Here is a 20595-nt window from a genome sequence, read left to right on the forward strand (position 1 = left end):
GCAAATAGCCTAACTAGAATCTTTTAGAGCTGATACTTTACAAAAAAACTCTAAGGAGATCAATGAATTCAGACCAGTAAAGGGTTATGGATGGTACAAGATTTTGGGCAAGATTTTTGACACTATCCTTCTGAACAAGAACAATGTCTTATAAGAGGGAAGCTGAGGAGGGTACCTAGGGTGGAGCAGCGCTGGGGAAGGGCAGAGGGAGCTGGGGAGCTTCAGCCTAGCAAAGCCCCAGGCTGCAGGCTGAGTTAAGGGCCCACTAAAGGGCACTAAGGCTGCAGAACCGGGAATAGGCAGAGGCAGCTGGTCCAACCCCCCGGCCGATGATGAGTGGTTTACAGACTGCAGTCTGCCCCGGTGAGCGGGGGCTAAATGGAGACTGGCGGTAGCCACTGAGGTAAGGTGGGGGTTCCCCTGGGGGGGGAGACCCAGAATGAGGGGGTGCTGCGGTGGACAGAACCCCTGGACAAAGGGCACTGGGGTCCGGGAGGGACACAGGCAGGTGAGACACCGGCCTGCAGAGGGCGATCTGGGCTAGAAAGAGCTAATTCCCTGGATGACCAGCAGGAGGCGCTGCGCCAGTGAGTCATCCCCCCACTACAAGGCCAGACGCAGAAAAATCATAGTTCAACTGTCATCTTCTTCCTAGAAGTGGATCCCTCCAGCACAGGCTAGAAGATGTCAGTCTCTTGTCTCAGCAAGTGGGGGACATCTACTGCCAGTAAAGTTCACTTTTTAGAAAAGAAAATTAAAAATGGGGATAAAGAATACATTTTATAGGCAAGGGAGGACAGAAGGATAAATCTGACAGATGTTATAAACCATACCAAGAAGACAACAAAGAGAAAGGAGAGAGAATGATTCAATAAGAAAAAATAATGATCCTTCCCCAACATCATGATGATGATGATGATGATATTTATTTCGTTTGTGGGGGAATGTGGAAAATTGTTGGGATTCAAATTCCAATATCCCAGTTCAACTCTCTAGATTTGGGTGTGGGTTGGGCATGTTCCTCAGTTCTAGTCTGGATGCAGTCAAAGATGGTGGCAAAACTGTGAGAATAATTGATCTCAAAAGACTTTGGACATTTCTGTCTAAACCGTGCCAGAAGCATTTGCAAGAGCTCGGCATTGCTGAATCTGAACCCAAACTCTAGCCTTAGACTGGCCTGGACCCTGAACACTAGACTAAATCTAATCTAGGTATCACCATCACTTCTTCGGTCACTGACTAGCCGCTTAAACTCTCTGCCTGTTCCCCAAAACTATGTTGAATACTTGTCTTTACCAAGTAGGTTTGTTCTTCAATTGTCTATCACTGGGTATTAAAAATTCTTGCTAAGGCATGGAGCAGGCATCTGTACAATAAATATTACATAGTGGCCTCCCTTAACAGTTCTTCAGTTGCCTTAGATGAGTAGCTCTCTGTCTCTGTCTATTTGTCAAACAATCTTAGGTACTTCTAAGCAAACATGGTTAGAGTGGTAGACAGGCAGTTATCTAAGGCCACAGAAGAACTTTCAAGGTGACAAATTAAGGATATTTTTTCTTTACTTGTTTGTTCTGTCCTTCAGAGAGAATTTTCTCTATTTTTCGCCCCTGTTAATACTGTCACAGTTAACTGGGAGGCTAACTGTGCCTCTGGGCCTGCCTGGTCTCTCTGAGAGCAGCTCCTCTCAAGTCTCAGACCTCTACCCATGACCCGTCTGTCAGTGTGGAATCATATGATTCTCCCAGTCTCAGCCAGGCCATGGGCTGCAGTCCCCTGGGATCAGCTGTGGTTACCTCAGCAGGCTTGAGCTGAGTTCAGTACCTGCAGTTCATTTCCCCGCAGGGCAGTGACAATGGTAACTGGTAACCCAACAGCCTTCTTAAAGCCACATATAATTGATTTAGCACAAAAGCATTTCAGAGACAACAGATCTTAAAAAGAATAAGCCAGTCTATATGCAGGCCTGCCTCTCCCTACGGCTTACATTCCTCTGGACATGGAGAAACACCAGCTCTTTCAGAGTCAGACTCCTCTCCAGAGCCTTCCTCTTTCTCAGCCTGTCCCCAGATAATCCCGAACTATTCACCTCCACCCTTCCCCCCAGCACCTTTCCTGAGAAAGGCTTTTTAACTGTTTGGGAGCAGAGGGGTGTGTGGGACAAGGCAGGGTGGGAGTGGGGGTTTGGAGGAAGGGGTGGCACATCACCAAAGCTTCCATGACTGCCAATAATTCCGTTTCACTTCTCTCTTATTGTCTGTGAGCCATTGGTACCAGCCCTTGTATAGATAATTGCCGTCAACCCTCCTCTGTGCAGAATCTACTGATGGACTCATGCTTTATGCAGAGGTAGCAGCAGGCAGTGCAGGAAAAGGTAAAGTGAAGTCTGTCAAACAGTGCACTGATACCTGGAGCGCAGATGTAAATGATGCTAGGGACAATGGCAGTTCTGATGGAGATAATTTTTGTAGCTACCGTTTCAGGTGGTGAATTTATAGGCAGGAAGATGAATAAGATCTGAGCCACAACAGCTTCCACGTTACAGCTAAGATAGTAGGTTACAAATGGGAAGCGATGAATATAAAAAGAGACCCTCGACACAGGATGGCATTCATCAGAGACGACTGCAGGAGCTGAAATTGGAATAATTGTCATTGCTATTTAAATTGCCTCTGATCTCCGGCAGAATAGCAGCGGATTGCAAGAAAGCTGAAGTAGTGCCTGCTCCTAAGAAACTTAGCAGGTGTTAAACTATTGAGGACAGACAGATTAGCTTGACATCCACCCTAGGCAAGATAGCAGAATCAATCAAAAAGGCTGGGATAGCAGGTTATTTATTTATAATTAGAGTGGCTGAATACTGCAAGATTCTGAGCAGCAACTTATTACAATACATAATTAGCCCCATTGACTTCAATAGGTAGAAGAGACTGAGTGTGAATAAGGGTATTAGAATGATCCCATTCATTGACAACACCCATTTGAATTCTGACTAACTTCAGTTTGGCCATGCTCGTGCCCTTTTATATTGGTTATTCATAGCCAATGGGTTTTTTTGTTCATCTTAATGTTTGGGGAATGGCTGTTCTTCATACAAATAAGTGTATTTGCATGTGAGTATTCATTAGTCCCTATTCATTACTTGTCATCGGTCATTTTTGTTTTAAAAGTTTCAAACATCCAATCAGAGCAGCTACAATATTGTGTGACTTACATGGCCATTCGCACAACAGGAATCACCCCCAGAGGCTGAAGGGTGTTCAAATAAACTAGCTGGTGAATATTTACACATAGTAAATATAACCACAGAAAAGAGGACTGGCTCCCAAATGAGAAAATGGAGCTAAAATGGATAATTTATTTGCAATGAATAATTTAACCAGTTTGTTATTTAATTATATATAAATAAATATCGACTGACCCTCTGTAGTGTCATGCGTCACAAAAAGTCAGAAGCACTAAATCCACTTTAGAGACTGACACAAACAGTAGACAGATTTCAAAAATACTGAGCACCCGTAAGTCCAAGTCAACAGGGTGCTTAGCATCTCTGAAAACTGGGCAATACATACAAGGGTTATCATGGTAATCACTGAAATGCGGCAACCAGTGAGGAATTATTTATCCAACCGAAAGAACAAGGGAATAAACATTCAACTCCTTTAAAGTAAGAAAAACACTCTCTAGAAATAATAGTCCTGGCTCTCAAATCCAGCTGAGCTGTATTCAGTGCAGCACCTGACTAGGAAGCAAAGATGACCTGATTCCACCTTTGTCGCTTCCAGATGCAGGAGCTCTAAACAAAAGTTAGAGCAGCCTCAGGGCTGCTCTAATTTATGTCCAGCTGCCTGCTGTCACAAGGGTCTGTTCTAGCAGCTGGGAAGAGCCATAACACAGAAGCATTTTGGCCACACCCCCTCGCACTGAGTGCTATCATTAAGGAGAGACAGAGCTCCTATGGCAGCTCCCTGCCACCCAAGGATTGCCCCTTTGGGGGACATGCCTTCCCTTCCCTTAACTATGCCCCTCCTATACTGGGGTAGGTGCTGTATAAACAGCGGATTGCATCCCCACCACTGGGGAGTCTCCATATGCTGCAAGAACTCCAGGCTAGCAGGTAAAGCTTGCTTAATGGCTTGGGGAGCAGCACACAGGGGTTGTACCATAAGAGTTAACCAGGTCCTATATTTGATGTAACAGGAGAGTCATATAATGATTAGCTTTGCTAGGTTTTCAGTATTTTCCATGTGTGGGGCCAGCTGACGTATTTCTAAGGCGATGTACACGCTACAGCTTACGTTGGTGTAAGTTACGTTGCTCCAGGGTGTGAATAAGCCACCCCCTACCCCGCGTGATGTAAGTTACACCGACCTAAGCGCCAGTGTGGACACCGCTGTCGGTGGGAGAGCTTCTCTCGCCGACATAGCCGCCGCCGCTCGCAGGGGTGGGAGTAGCTAAGTCGATGGGAGAGCTCTCTCCCACCAGCGTAGAACATCTGCACTAGCAGTGATACGAAGTAACAGCTGCAGCAGTGCAGCTGTGCCGCTGTAAGCTCCGTAGTGTAGCCACAGCCTAAAACTCCTGGAATTGTTTTTTGGTCTGAGTAGTCATCCTTCAATTAGCTGATAAAAGGGAACCAAATTTCATGAGAGGATCCAACCTTGGCCTCTCCCAAAGGGCCTGCATATCCTGAGTTATTTCATTGACGGAAGCAGTGGAGCGTCCCATATCAACATGACTCCACACTTCTCTTCTAAGAGCAAAACTTATTATAGACACATGTGTCTATATCATTTTATTCCTGACAACAGCTGTACTTACAGAGCCCTGTGGCTGGACGGACTAGAGGCTTGTATTACTTTGGTGTGTAATTTTTATGCTTCTATTCCGATAGCTTTTTTCATTTTGGACATGCCCACCGCACGTGGAATAAGTCTCCTTTCTAAAGGTTACCGCTGGGACTAACACAGAGATCAGGATATGGATGGACTGTGTGATGTACCATCGGTTTAGGACACCAAGAAAATGCTTAATTTATCCCATGTATCTTCTTCCTGATCCACATTGCGTTCTGCAACCCCCATCCTCTATTGTTGAATGTGGTCCTTTTGGTGAAGCATCCTCAAAGGGGAACCTTCTTTGGAAGTCTGGGTGAATCCAATGCCTGTATGGAATTTTGATTGTTGTTTTTTGTGTTTTCGCTGGGTCTGATTTTGCTGCTCTCATTGCGTTACCCTGATTAGGGATTAATTGTGCAGTAAAACACTATTGACTATGGGTAAGGGTGGCAAGATCAGACTCTCGATGTTGCTAGGCTAAAGAGACTATATCATGGACTTGACAGTAGCATAACACAAATATGCTGGTTGGTGGGGAGGTTCACAATTCCACCCTCAGCCACCCCTTATATGGTAGCTGTCTGCTGTCAAAACCCCAGGAGACCTCAGGGTCTGCACTTCCCTGTGAGTCAGATCCTCAGTGTAAATCAATGTAACTCCATTGCAATCAGAGCAGCTGATTTACACCAGCTGAGGATTTGAACTTATGGCTGATCCCTATGCAGGGGCACAAAAGGGAGATTATCCTTGCACCGTCACGCTCCCTCCTGTGTGCACTTGCATGGGAGGAGCTGTCCAGGACGCAGCCCTTCAGCTGAGTTGAAGTAAGTGTTTGGAGTCAAGTGTGTTGCAAAGCCTCCTGTCCCTGTATTTTCAGCACTTTGAAAATAACATTCCAGGGGATGCTGTTCAGTGGGGGCGGAGATGGCAGTGGAAATTCTGTGGGCTCACTGTGGTGTGGGTGCCGTGCTTTGAGATTGTGCAGAAAACAGGTTCTCCACCAGATCGTTAGCTCTTCTTTTAGGCTTAGCCCTGCTGCCTCTTGAGGAAGGCCAGCCACACACACATTCCTGTGGTGTGAATGGCTCTCCGGGTCTTCTGGCTCACGGTGGCAAAACAAAGCTCCATCACTCGCTTTCATTTTTTTCTTGGCACCTGCCAGAAGTTTGGTCCCGTCTTAGCTGTGACTGGTTGGACCCGCTCCTCTGAAATTCTAGGGTCAAGAATTCTAGGAATTTGGACCTGAGACTCCTTTGTGCCATTCTGACTGCAGAAAGGGACCACGAAGCTCCTGGATCTGGGCAGCTGAACAGTCCAGTGTTGTGAGGGCATCCCTGGCTGGAATGTAGCCAGCTCCACACCACCACACTGCTCCCTTTTGGCTTATATGGGCAGGAAAGGTGAGCCCAGACAGCGGGTGTACTCCAGTGATCCCCCATGTGGTATAATGGCCCCATGGGGACTGTTACCAGTGGGACAAACTTAGAGCAGCTCAGCCTAGGGCAGACAGATCTGTGTCCGTTCTTTCTCTGTGGTCCTCTGTGTATTGGCTTGAAATAAGTTTGCTGGTGATCGGATGCATTTTTCCTGAATACCGTCCCCTTGTTCACTCACATTTGACTCAGGATTCCCCTGTGACTGAGAATCACGGGATACATTGGTGGCAATAGTTCATTGCTGCTCTTGGTCAGTGCGTGCTGGCTTAGCGTGGCTGTTTCCTCCCCTTTATCTCCTTCAGAGTAAAGAGCTGTTGGCGGAGCCAGAGTCGAGGGCTGACGGGAGGCTGGGAGCTGCCGGCTTGCCTGTTCCTTGGGGCTGCCTGACAGTGCACCAGCATGCAGGGGGTGTGAATCCTTGTCTTCAGCTCTATACACACACACCTTTCAGGGCCTGATCCCAAGCCCACCGAAGTGAACAGAAAGACTGTTGCTGGAGAGAGAAAGAAAGGGGTGAAAACTAGCCCCTGCTGCTGATGGCACAGAGTGGGCTGGGAAGACTGACCTATTTACCCCTTCTCAATGTCATGGTCCTTCAGTCCAGTGCACATTGTGTGGCTAAACTGCCCTGATGCCACTTCTGTGCTGGCCAGCCTGGTGAAAGAGGAGGAGGCAGGTTGGCTCCTCCATCACTCACGGTAGTCTAGTCAGTCTTGCTGCTGCTATGTTACCGGTACAGGGGGTGAGGGAGGGTGAATTGGGTTCTCCCTTCTGCTGATGCTTCGTCAGTGGAGGTGGGGTAGATGCTGTTGTTTGGTTCACTGGTGCAGTGGGCTGAGGTGTCCTTTCCTGCGGCTGTTCCTGGGAAGGTTGTTTTTCCTCTTCCTTCTACCAGTTTTACTCCCAGAGGTTTTTCCTTTGCCCTAGTGTTGGTTTTCTGTCAGACTGGCATGTGAATTTTGAAGCAGAGGGAGTCGGGTGCATGAGACCTCCTTCAGGCAATCCTCGTCCCAGCTCAGCATCACGTAGTCTCCACAGGGGCAGCTCGCACGTAACACCAGAGTTTACCCAGCATAACTTCATTGGGCTAACTGAAGTCAGTGCAGATGCGCCAGTTTACAGCAGCAGAGAATCTGGCTCCAAGGCTACGGTGGAATTAATTCCTATTTACTCTGGTGAGAGTGGGAGAAGAAAACAGGCCTGGGGTCTTTTAAATGGAAGTCAGTGGTCTCGGAATGACGTAGTGAGAAGGATCCCACCAAGGCTCCAGGTTGAGATTTCTCCTATTTAACTTGCTAGCAAGCGGTTTGGACGAAGGACTAAGTAGCAGGAGATGCAAATGACATGCAGGCAGGAGAGGCTGAGGACCCTCTTTTAAAAGGATGGCAGCTTTGCACAAGAGTATTTGAACAGCCCAGGGCAGTGGGTAAAAGGCTGGCGTGATGGAACTTGGTGTCAGAAAATGTAAAATCAGGCACCCAGGAAGAACCGCTGAGACGGCAAATACAAATTCTGCATGTTTCCTTAATCAAGGAACACAGGAGGAAAAGGACCCAGGGCAAGAGCAATAACCAGAAATTCAGGGCACGGGGCCAGATTGTGACACCAGTGTAAATCCAGAATAACGCACAGCAGTGTAACTGAGAGCAGAATCTGGCCCTCAGTGTTAGTCGGTGTCAAAACCAAAACCAAACAAAACCAGAGAGAGTTTTAGGACGAATAAGTAGGGGATTTAATTCCAAACCACAGGAGACAATGGTCCTTCTGCACAGGGTATCTTTTAGGCTAAAATAATATGGGTCCAACCCTGCAAGGTACTCAGTGCCCTCAGCTGTTACTGATTTCCTAGGAGCTGCAGGATCCACCCCTGTATTGTACTAGGCAGGAACACTCAAGTTAGGGAAGCAATGGGTTTAGCGGTTTGCGCTCAGGACTAGGAGCAAGCAGCCCTGACACTGACTGACTCTGTGACCTTGTGCAAGTCACTTAACCTCTATGCCTTAGTTTCTCCTTTGCTAAATTGCTGGTTAATGCTGCCGACAAGACATGCAGGGAGGTAGAGAGGATTAGTTAGTGTTTGTACACGCTATATAAAATGCCAACGAATACATTTAGGAAAAGGTAGAGAGCAGGTTGGCGAAGCTCAATTTTATACTGGAATAACATTCTTATGGGGAAAATCTCCCTGATTTTAACATAGATTATTTTAGGAATAGGTAACTACCCATGTTACCTGTAAGCTGCGTGGCCACACAGCAGCCTATTAATCGCTGCGCAGGCGCTCAGGGAACCCGCCTGGCCAGGACCTGCTGGGCCAGGGAAGGGGTACCCCTCCCCTGCCCAGACCTGCTGTGACTGGGGCACCCCTCCCTCAGCCCAGACCTGCTGCAGCCGGAGAAGGGGGAGGGGTGCCTATCCTGCAGCCCTGTCATAACTATAAAGGGAAGGGTCACAGCCCTCCTGTGTACAATACTATAAAACCCCTCCTGGCCAGAGACACCAAAATCCTTTTCCCTGTAAAGGGTTAGGAAGCTCAGGTAACCTGGCTGACACCTGACCCAAAGACACAATAAGGAGACAAGATACTTTCAAATCTTGGTGGGAGGGGGAGGCTTTTGTTTGTGCGCTCTTTGTGTTGGGGGTTGTTCGCTCTTGGGACTAAGAGGGACCAGCCATCAATCCAGGCTCTCCAAATCTTTCTGAACCAGTCTCTCATATTTGAAACTTGTAAGTACCAGCCAAGCAAGGCGGGTTAGGTTTCTCTTTGTTTTCTCAACTTGTAAATGTTCCTTTTTGCTAAGAGGATTTACCTCTGTTTGCTGCAACTTTGAACCTAAGGCTAGAGGGGGTTCCTCTGGGCTCCTTGAATCTGATGACCCTGTACAGTTATTTTCCATCCTGATTCTACAGAGATGACTTTTACCTTTCTTTCTTTAATTAAAAGCCTTCTTTTAAAAACCTAATTGATTTTTCCTTGTTTTAAGATCCAAGGGGGTTGGATCTGGACTCACCAGGAACTGATGGGAGGAAAGGAGGGGGGATGGTTAATTCCATGTTTTAAGATCCAAGGGTTTGGATCAGTGTTCACCAGGAAATTGGTGGAGGAGTCTCTCAAGGCTACCCAGGGAAGGGTTCTAGTATTTGGGATTGGGAGGGAGATATTCTAGGGGGGAGGTTGACAGAGTTTCCCAAATGACTCATAAATAATTTGGGTGGTGGCAGCAAAACGAGATCTAAGCTGGTAGTTAAGCTTAGAGGTTCTCATGCAGGTCCCCACATCTGTACCCTAGAGTTCAGAGTGGGGAAGGAACCTTAGCAGGCCCCAACCCAGCCGCGGCCCGGACCTACCATGGCTGGGGTGCCCTTCCCCAGCCCCAGCCCCAACCCAGACCCAGACTTGCCGCAGCAGGGAGAGGCACCTCCCCCCATACCCAGCACAGGTGCTCCTGTGGGGAGAGAGAGCTGGAGGGAATCCTCTCTCCCTGCCGTAGCCCCAGGGCAGCCTGCACCCCAAGCCCCTCACCCCCAGCCCCACCCTCGAGCCCACACCCCCAGTCGGAACCTTCACCTCCTCAATCCCAACCTTCTGCCCCAGCCCTGAGCCTCTCATCACCAGCCCCACTCCGCAGCCTGCACCCCAACCCTTTGCCGCAGCCCTGAGCCCGCACCTCCGGCTGGAGCCCTCACACCCCAACCTCTGCCCCAGCCCTGAGCTCCCTCCCACATGCCAAACCCCGCGGCCCCGGCCCCACCCCCACCCCATGAATTTTGTTATGTGCACCAATATGGAGGTGATGTGTCACACGTTACCTCCATATTGGTGCACATAACAAAATTCATCCCACACATGCATGGGAAAAATTAGAGAGAACACTGGTAACTACTCCCTGTGCTCATTCAAATCCCTCCTAAACACTCACTCCAGCCAACTCACCCATGAGCAGTGAGGGGACGGGGTGGGGGAAAGCAATGCAGCCACGGAGGAGCAGGGCATATTGCCTCGCTGCCCTGCGTGATCATGTGAGGTTTCCCCTGTCTGTGAGCCTCACTTTTTGGGTCCTGGTGAATTTAAGATCAGGGCCCCATTGCAGTAGGTACTGTATCAACTCAGACTAAAAGTCAGCCCATAACCAAAGATTTTACAATCTAAACAACATTCATCACCCTTGTAAGGCGCCATCTCTCTGCTCTGCGAAGGGCCGTCAGGGAGGAAAGCTCCGTGAGGACCCTCTAGCATAGTTTCTCTCAGATCGTTCTGGCTGTGAGGATGCAGAGGGCAGGCTGGAGGGGAAGGGAGCCCGATGCCATGAAGGCAGGAGAGCCGCATGACGTTCTTGGGGGCAATCTGTCTCAGCAATAACAGTAATTAATAACGGGCTGGGAGGGAAGGGAGGGATCTAATTCCAACTGCTATTGTGTGAAATCCTTAGGGAGTCACATAAGGGTGTCAGATAAGGTCTTTTCCGCCCTCAGGGGATGATATTACCTCTGATCATGACTGGAAGGTAAGGAAGGACATGATACCCGAAAAGGTCTTTTTCTCTGAAAGGATTTTGGAATTGTTTGCCTGTGTTTAAGGAACGGACTGGTATTTACCAAACATCCAGCGATAGCCCTGGGTTAACTCACTGTTAGCAAGGTTTACTGCTAAAATAGAGGACAGAGATCCTGGCTGTGTGGTTCTTGCCTTCATTATAATTCTATGCAGCTGTTTTGGGGCCCGATTCTCCTCTCACTCGCATGGGTTTTACACTGGCGTAACTCCCTGGGCTCCAACAGGGTTATCTCTGACTTATGAAATCAGAATCCCAGCTTGACACAGTCTCTATTTTAACCAACCGTACTGAAAGCTGTCATTGAATGATTTATTCAATTTTTGGTTTATAAACAATCACTAGGCTAATTATCTACTCGGGCATTACTTTTTAATTAATGTAATTCTGTGTAAAGCACTTTCAGCTATCAACACTCCATCAACCCACACGCCTACACTTTTCAGATCAATCTATTACAGAACCGAAAACCTTCCACGACTTTTTTGCGCTAAATTTTCATATACTTCCGCAGGAGCTGTGCTCACAGGCTCATGGCAGGATCGGTCCCCATGACGTTATCTCCTGATCAAGACTTTGTGGTATTTTCAGGCTGGTATATTTCAGAAGCGCTCAGCGCGGGCCTCACTCTGCTTCCCCTGGGGCACTGTGCCATGGATTTCAGTGAGAGCAGAGATATGCCCACTGCAAAGTGTTTTTGAAATACCCCACCCATAGTATGTAAAATGACTAATTACTAATCATGTATTTACAGTGTGCAAAGCTGCATATTTACAACTCTCTTTTTATGAATAATGAGATTTCAGCCTTATGGTCAAAGGAACTGAAACATTTTTATAAGACTCATGAAAAAATGATTAAATATAAAGAGCCCGATCTAGGCACAGAAGGGGAACCTCCGCTTCTGGAGAGGGGATCAGCTCTTTTTGCCATGGACTCCCCCATGTCTAGGCCTTCATGGCAGGCACTTAGTGTGTGAGAGGTGACAGAGGCTGAGCAGGCCAGAGGACACACGGACGATGCCCCATCTGATCCTACACAGTTTAACCAGGAATGATAATACAGCCTACGGCTAGGTTAGCTTTTCCATGTAGCCTTCTCTCTGGAGTCCTGGGAGCATCTGCATGCTAGGTGGTCTTCCCTGGATATATCATCCCTAGTAGCATGGTTCCTGTGGAGATGAGGGTGTTGCTAGGGCCAGAGCCAGTGCAGGTGTAATGCCAACAGACTGTCAGCGGGCGGGATTGAACCAGGGACTTCTGGAGCTCAGTGCATGAGTCTCGACCGCATGAGCTAAAAGCCAACCGGCTGTTAGTTAAGGCTGTAGAGCAGACTCATTTTATTCCTCTCTCTAAGTGGTCTTGGTGCCACTAGATAGGACAGAACATCACACCCAGAAGGTGTGTGGATTACCCAGCGGCACAAGGCTTCTCTGAGCAGATACTTTGTCATCCAGCAGTCCTCTGGGGCTCCCCCAGCTTTGGAAGCAGACCCAGTGGCTTACTGAATGGGGCGGATGTCTCGAGTTGGGCACCCACAGGTCAAGGCATACAAAATGAATGAACACTTCTGAAAATGCGGCCACGCCTTTTAGTGATACTAGTGATGGCCACATGTTCATTCCTGGGTCTTATTTAGTGGGGAAAAACCCAAACACATGGGCATAAGATTACAGACCAAATCCTCCTCTCTTCTGCTACAAGGAGGAAGGATGGGCTTTTGGTTAAGGCACTGGACTGGGACTCAGGGGATATGGGTTTGATTCCTAGTGCTGCCCCAGACTGTCTTTGTGACCTTGGGCAAGTCAGCTGGGGAGATTTACATAGGCCAAGTAGGCCCAACTCCCACTTAAAACCCCTGGGACTTGGCCACCTAACTCCCATCTGCACCTTTAAAAACATCCCCCAATGGGTATCTGCACCTCAGCTCCCCATCTATCATGTTGCCTTTTTCAGTCATATCTATTTATGAGCTCTTTGTGGCAGGAGCTGTCTTTTACTATGTGTATATAAAGTGCCTGGCACAACGGGGGCTGGACTCAGCTGGGGCCTGTAGATGCTACTGTAATACAAATAAATAAGGGCAACATGAAGTCACTGGAATTATTCCAGATTTACACCCATCTAACGGAGAGCAGCATACACCCCATTTACTGTTAGATTTGGTACCAGAAGCACCAAATTATATTACAATACTGTACTAGTGCATAATGTAATATACATTATGTATATATACACACACCATCAGTACCTAAAAACACAGCACACTTTTAAAGTAGGTATTATTATAGTTCAGAATATGACATGCCATTCTACTTTATGTGTTTTCTGTATAAACTATGACAGAAATACAGTAAGTCAGTAATTTCAGATACCTTTGCATAGACACTGTCACTGTAATTTTGCCAGGAGGGAGATAATAAATCATACTTTTCCATTTGACTGACGTTCTGTTTCCTCTATCTGATTTCAATGGCGGTGTGCTATCTTGCAAGCTAGCATTGTTCACGGCTCCTTTTATTAAAGGATAGGCACGTTATTGAAATGTCTTTTGTACTATGATTTTCTAGCAGCACGTGAAATTGCTGAACATATAAGAAAAAGGTCTCGTTTGTTCAAGTTGTAATGCAAAATCACTGCTGAATGCATCTCAGAAGGAAAAAAAATTATTAAGATTGAGGCCCTGTGCTGACCTTGTTAGTAATCAGTTTCTTGCAATTTACAAACAGGTATCTGAAAATTACTAGTGACTTGGATCACTGGTCAGCACACTGTCAAAAGGTTTTAATAATGTTTGCTCTTGCTATTATTAGCCTCCCTTGATTTGAGTGCTTTCCAAGGTTCACTATGAAACTGAACACTCATCCTATTAAAGAAGGAGGCAAACTCTGTATGGAAAATTCGTTGCCAGCCTAAGCTTCTCAAATGTAAGATGTCATATTTCTGTTCTCTTGTGCCACTTTAAAATATAGAACCCTCGTCAAAGCGGCAACTGGACTATTAGATTTACTTGGGAAAGGCTGAGTTTGAGGAGGAATGATAATTGCTTTTCAAATTAAACATGCCGCGAATATTTTCCTCTCTCATCCACACTGCACATCTCTATCACACAGCCTGCACGTGAAAGGAGTGCAGAAATCCCTTTGAAATCAATGGGAATTTTGTGCAGTGAAGGAGCTTGGAATGTGCAAGAGAAATCCCACCTGCAGTTAACAGATCTGAGAAGTCTGACCTAAGAATTTTAAATATAATGCAGACATTGATTAAACAAACTATAGTACTAGTGACAGGCGGTTTGTATATCAGTTTTGGGATTCCGCTTGGTATAAAATATCATACAGTTGGTAACAGTCTGCTAAAGTTCCAAAATGTGCCTTTAATTAACATTTAATAAAGCTGTACTTATTGTATTTCGTAGTGGTTAGAGAAGGGATCGTGGTGTCACTACACCTGAATTCTGTTTCTGGCAGCCACCGTGGGAAAAAAAATCACTTAACTCTCTGGGCCTCATCTTACCCCAAGATAGAATGGACATTATTAATTATTATTAATTATCATCACAGTGCATAGTACATAATTATAGACCAGGACCCCATGGTGCTAGGCACTGTTCAAACACAGAACAAAAAGACCTTAATACTTGTTAAGTCCCCAGGGTGTCATGAGGATAGTTATTAACGTGTGCTGTGCACTGACACGCTTTGATAAAAGGTACCACCTATCTTCCAACATACTATGAGTACATTTGCATTAACAAAACATTTTTAAAAAGAATTAACAATGGAGCAGATGTTACTATTCCCAAGTAAATGTTCCCCAAATAAATGAATAATTAGTGTTTTATAAAGCCATACCTAATACAGTTATTACTACTTATTATTTAGATTGCCACCCAAAAGGTCCCAATCAGGATTGTGACTCCACTGGACAAGGGACTGCACCGGAAGACATGAACTCTGGCCTGCTGTGTTGAAGCCAAGCCAACAGAGCACAGCAGTGTATCCATGCATAGTTAGCGAGAGGATCAGGGCCAAATTTCAGACATGACACAAGTGACTTTAAGAAGAGATGGGGGAAGTTAAGGTGGGAAGATGAGGCTGATAGTAAAACACCATGCGTGAAATCCTGGTTCCATTGACATTAGTGGGAGTTTGGCCATTGATTTCAGTGATGCCAAGTTTTCACATCCTGTGTTAATTCAGTCATGTGCATATCCTGATGGTATGGAAGATCCCACAGTGGTAATGGATTATTTCCACTCTCTTTTTTTCACCCCTTGGCCATGCTTAGTCTAGATCATATTTAGTCCTGCTTTGAGTGCAGAGGACTGGACTACATGACCTCTCGAGGTCCCTTCCAGTCCTACAATCCTATGATTCTAGGCTCAGTACAAATTATGAATGTTTACTGGCTACTTAGGGATTCTTTTGGGGGATGGGTTTGAGACAATGGGACTGAAGGAAGTGGTGAGGGATATGAGAGTGGGTGAAGTTATATGGGGGTGGCAGAGAACATAGGAGAGGAACAAGGAGATAAGAAATGCTGGGCTGGGGACGGGTATCAGAAGAAGATGGATAGATAAGGATTAGGAGGATGAGTGGAGGTGATATGGCATTAGTAAGAAAATGTTAAACAAAGCAGGTAGTTGTAAGAGTCAGTGAGTAGCTGGTAGAGTCTGAGATCCTGTGGTTGGTGGAGAATGGCTGAGTTGGAACAAGAGACTGAGGGAGCTCACCCTGCAGCACACAAGGAGTGTCTGTACTGAGGACTAGGGAGAGCTGCCCCAAACTCCTGGAGTTCTGGTCCCAATGAGTGTGGAGATGCGAGCCACTGTGCTGGATAGGAAGGCTTGCCAACCCTCTGAGCCGCTCCTAGGCTCAGAGCATTGGTGGTGAGCTGGTGCCGTAGGAGACATGAATACAAGGTGGGAAGACCCTGCCATTGGAGTCTGTGTGGGTAATATCTGTGTGGGAAGGTGGGGGATCACATAGTAGGACAGTAGGTCTCTGGGCCACAGTGTTCCTGGAGCAGGTCCTCCATTGATGTGGAAGTGGAAGTGCAAGACCTACTCACTTCTCTTCCTCCTGGTTGCCTCACTTTAGTAATAGCTGATTATTGCACCATATTGACTGACAGTATATTGTGGATGGATCATTTATCCCCCAGCAATGAATGCTCCTTAACAGTATTTTTATGCGTTGCTATATACACACAGAGAGGGACACTCTGACGATCAGTCTGTATCTTCCTATCCTGAGTGATGAAAGAATCATGGGATGCACAAAAGTTGTTATGGACTCCTCAAAGAAAAACCTAATAATCTCAAGAATGCTCCTACCTATGGTTATAAAAGTATCATAAGTCATGCTATAAACAAGTATTTTAAATGGGGGGGGAGGAGTTATGACTCCTTTTATTCTCTAAATTATGTATTAGAATAAAAAAATCACCAAGCACATAGAAAAGCTGCTGTCTGATCTTCTCATGACTCCTTCATATTTGCCTATTTAACACTAAGACTCATCTGACACATTGTCTCATTAAATCTACAGAAGTGTGTATGTGAGAATGCTAATTTAAAACACTAAGTGCATTTATGACAACCTGACGCTGTTTCCTTGTTGTCATTGGGTTCCCCCCTGCACCCTATCAAGTGAGAAATGGGAGAGCTCCTGATCTGTTAGAAGAGTTTTCTAGGTTAGCACTGAATGACACCAGTCTTGGATATTTGTAATTGAAACCGACCCCACTGCTCACGTGTGGGGAAGAAAGAAGTCTATCTGACCACATGGATGTGGGGGAACAGAAGGCCACCACATGACTACACAAGAGGAAAGAGGGTGAACTCTGTATTATCTGTTCACATGAATGCCTAGCAAGGAGATCCTGGGTACTGCGCCATCTTCAGAGCACTCACTGCCTCCCATCCACTCCCTCCAGATGGAATCCCCAACCCTTGCCTGAAGTTCCTTGAAAATTGTGTAAGGTTCACGTCAGGGCCAGGAGATCTTCATGGTTTTCTTAAAAGTTATTTGGCCTTTCTATAACATTGTGACCCTAGGCACCCTGTATTCACACCCTACACACTACTACAATGGTATCAGTGCAAAATATGCCTTGTGAGGTACCATTATGAAAGATAATAACATGCTGGTTATCAATATAACTGTAAAACGCAAGTGTTAACTTTATATGTGAAGCGATGGATTCTCTCTGGATGGTGTTTAAGACAAGAGAGCCTAGCCTAGATAAAGGTGACAAACAGTTCTTTCCTAGACAAAGCAATATGGGCTTACCTCCATTTACATGTTAGCTGTAAACTCAGCTATTGAGTTAAACCAGCAGGGGTTATCCTGTTCCTGAACTTGAGACAGAGAGAGAATTAACATGGTTCCTGCACTGGACACGGGAGTCTGAGTTTTCCAGGATGCCTTCCTGACTTGTGAAACAAAGACATCCCTTTGGGAAATATAAGGAACACAGAGAGACTCTATCTTTATTCTTCACTTTAAGAGACAAAGAAACCAAGTGTTTTGATCTTTGTGATGGGTCCTGGACAGGCCAGCCAGGAAAAGGCTGGAAAGGAGACTGTGGGTGAGAGGCACCATCTTGAACGAAGACTGTATCTTGCTAGACCAGGGATCGGCAACCTTTGGCATGCGGCTCGCCAGGATAAGCCCCCTGGTGGGCCAGGCTGGTTTGTTTACCTGCCATGTCCGCAGGTTCGGACGATTGTGGCTTCCACTGGCCGCAGTTCACCGCTCCAGGCCAATGGGGGCTGTGGGAAGTGGCGCAGTCCGAGGGATGTGCTGGCCACCACTTCTTGCAGCCCCCATTGGCCAGTGGGAACCACGATCGGTCGAACCTGCGGACACGGCAGGTAAACAAACCGGCCTGGCCTGCCAGGGGGCTTACCCTGGCGAGCCACGTGCCAAAGGTTTCCGATCCCTGTGCTAGACTAAGTTTGAGACTTTTAGATGAGTGTTTTCAGTTTTAATTGCTTGTAACCATCTCTACCTTTATCTTTCTTACTTGGTATCCTTTAATCCTTTCTCCTTAGTCAATACACTTGTTTTACTTTTACTCAGAAAGTTAAATTACTAAACTGTGATGCACCAACTCTTTAAAAGAGCAGTGAACTTAATATCTTCTGTAAATGCACAGTGGCAGGGGCTGTGCATTGCAGCGAAACATCTCAGAGGAACTCCAGGGCTGGAGTTCATTGATTGTTTCCTGCTAGGTGAGGTTTGGGCCAGGAGAGCCTTGAGGAGTTTGCTGGTGAGGCAGACAGACTGATGTGGCAGGGAGCTGACACCAAGTCTAATCATCAGCAAAACTCTCTCTTGCTGAGGCTGAGAGGTAACACAGTGGCCCACAGCTCTTCCTCTCCCCAGAGTGTGTGTCAAACACGTAAGGGGCTTTATAAAGTATACAAATGACTTTTGAAGCTAGATTTGCATCTGAATTTCAGCCTAGCCTTCCATTTAGGCATGCAAATATCAACATTTGAACAGCTAGTGAGTTGCTGGTACAAATTAGGTGGCTGGCTGTCCACATGCTTATATTTGTGCATGGTTTTTTTTATAGGCACACAAAAATTATACGCACTAATTGTGCCCACAACATGGAAGTCAGATTTTGGAAAATGTGAGTCTTGGTAACTAAGCAATTCACACCAGGCACCACCTTTTTACCCCCAAAACTAGTCAAATGCCTCTGTACTCACTAAGAGCAACAGATTAAGAAAAAATTGGATTTTCTATGCCAAGCCAAGGAGGAGCTACAGTGAGCTAAAAATAAGTTAGGAAAATGACCCAAAACTGAAGCCTCTCAAGTGTTGACCCATTGCACTGTCCAAAATGTCTTCTTCAACTTGCCCAAAACTTTCCAGACAAAAAAATCTGTGTGTGTGTATGTGTGTGTGCACACACAGATGCAAAAATCCATCTAATCTTAACCTTAACTATGTATTGACCAGCATATATCTACAAAATAAGATGTTGGAACCTAGATATTGACAAATATAAAACAGTAATCAAACAGTTATTCTGACAGGTGAAAGGGTTATACTGTATGAGTCTATTCCAATGACAAGCCGTCTGTTTCTAAACAGACTTAAGAAAGTCTCTCATCTCTGGCACAGTTTGACTTCACTATAAGTGGAAGTGTGCTGGGAAAGGCTGGAGACCTTCTAAATGCCACAAGACAAAGGCATGGAGCCTGCAGAATATATGAACTCTTCAGAATTTCTACTATGGAGATAACGGAAGAAATCCTGGCTCCACTGATGCTAATGGGAAAACTGCATTTCACTTCAGTGCAGTCAGGATGTCACTCAGTAATACCAGCAGATTCCCTGGTCCCAGGGGTTCTCTCTCTGATGGATTTACAAGATCCTAGTTATTGGCCCAGGGACTATCTTTCAGCTCCCCAAGTTTTTCTGTATCTATGGAATTGTGCTGCACTGTAAACAGAGTTTAACTCCATAGAAATACCTTGAGGAATAAGAGAACTTTGCTATTTCAGTATAGTTGGAGTTTCACCATAAGCAAGCTTCTTGTAAGGGCCAGTATATCCCCTCTCACTTTCTCGGGAGCACAGATGAGCGAATAATTGATTTTTCAGTTCGGTGGCTGAAATTGTGAGGTTTCTGTTACCTGAAAATGCATCTTTTTGTGAATTTGCTATTTGCAGAACAAAAATCACTCCGTTCTACTCAGGAGCCCAGCTTTGAGCAAGAGAAGGCTTGATTGTGATCTAAATTGAATCAGGAGTATCTCCACTGAAGTCCTGCATATTTGATGCGGGGCATTCCACAATCTGATATGCTTTCCCTTAGTTGTTAGGTGGTTATTATGATCGTGGAACTCCTTTGTCAACTGATCAGTTTCCAGCTAAAAAATTAGCATTAAGTTCAGGTGGGGGTTAAGTTTAAGCACAATAAACAGGGAATCAAATACATCTTATTCATTTTAACTGAAGTTTTGCGGCTCAATCTCAGTGCATAACATTGAAAACATACTTCTAGTGTTATCAGTGGTAAAGTTCTCATTCATTGTTTCTCTGAGTATAAAGGTAAAATGTGATCATTAGTTCCGTGACAACTTTTTTTTTCTTGCACAGGGTTTGTGACATAAAGATCCACATGGCATTCCTTATGCTCTAGGACCTCTCCTGAAAAGGTCTTACATTATTTTAGCATGTGTACTCAACCCTGACCCAGGAATTACACTAGGCCACTTATTTTTCAAGGAGTCACCCAAAGATGGTAACGTTCCATCTTCCCGGATCAGAGAATGATACCTGTTATAGAAAGTTGGACTAATTTTTCTTAGGCTACCAACATTCCAATATGTTTTTACAGGTCACACCATCAGCAGCCTCATGTCATATTCTTCTGCAAAGCAAAGGACACACTGTTAATGAGTCTGTCAAGGATATGTGCCTAATGCACTATGGCACCTTATGAAGCTACTAGGCTGCTTCTAGGGGCTGGACTTCACTTTGGGGAGATCAACGCTGTTGCAATCAATGCAGCAGGGATCAATTTAATGGGTCTAGTGAAGACCCACTAAATCGACGGCAGAGTGTTCTCCAGTCGAGCCCAATGCTCCAGCTCTTCCAGAGGAGTAAGGAAAGTCGACCGGAGAATGTCTCCCATCAACGCAGCACAGTGAGGACACCAGGGTAAGCTGACCTAAGTTACGTAGCTGGAGTAGCGTAACTTAGGTCGACTTACCCTGATAGTGAAACCAATTTTGACTTGCTAGTT

At 45.9% G+C, this 20595-nt stretch overlaps 1 protein-coding gene across 1 annotated transcript in view; it reads right to left on the reverse strand.

Moving 5' to 3' along the window:
• Positions 1-20595, reverse strand: part of VWC2L (von Willebrand factor C domain containing 2 like) — an 83178-nt gene that overhangs the window by 58778 nt on the left and 3805 nt on the right. The window lies entirely within an intron of this gene.

Source organism: Mauremys reevesii, linkage group 11 (assembly GCF_016161935.1).
Source record: "Mauremys reevesii isolate NIE-2019 linkage group 11, ASM1616193v1, whole genome shotgun sequence".
NCBI lineage: Eukaryota > Metazoa > Chordata > Testudines > Geoemydidae > Mauremys > Mauremys reevesii.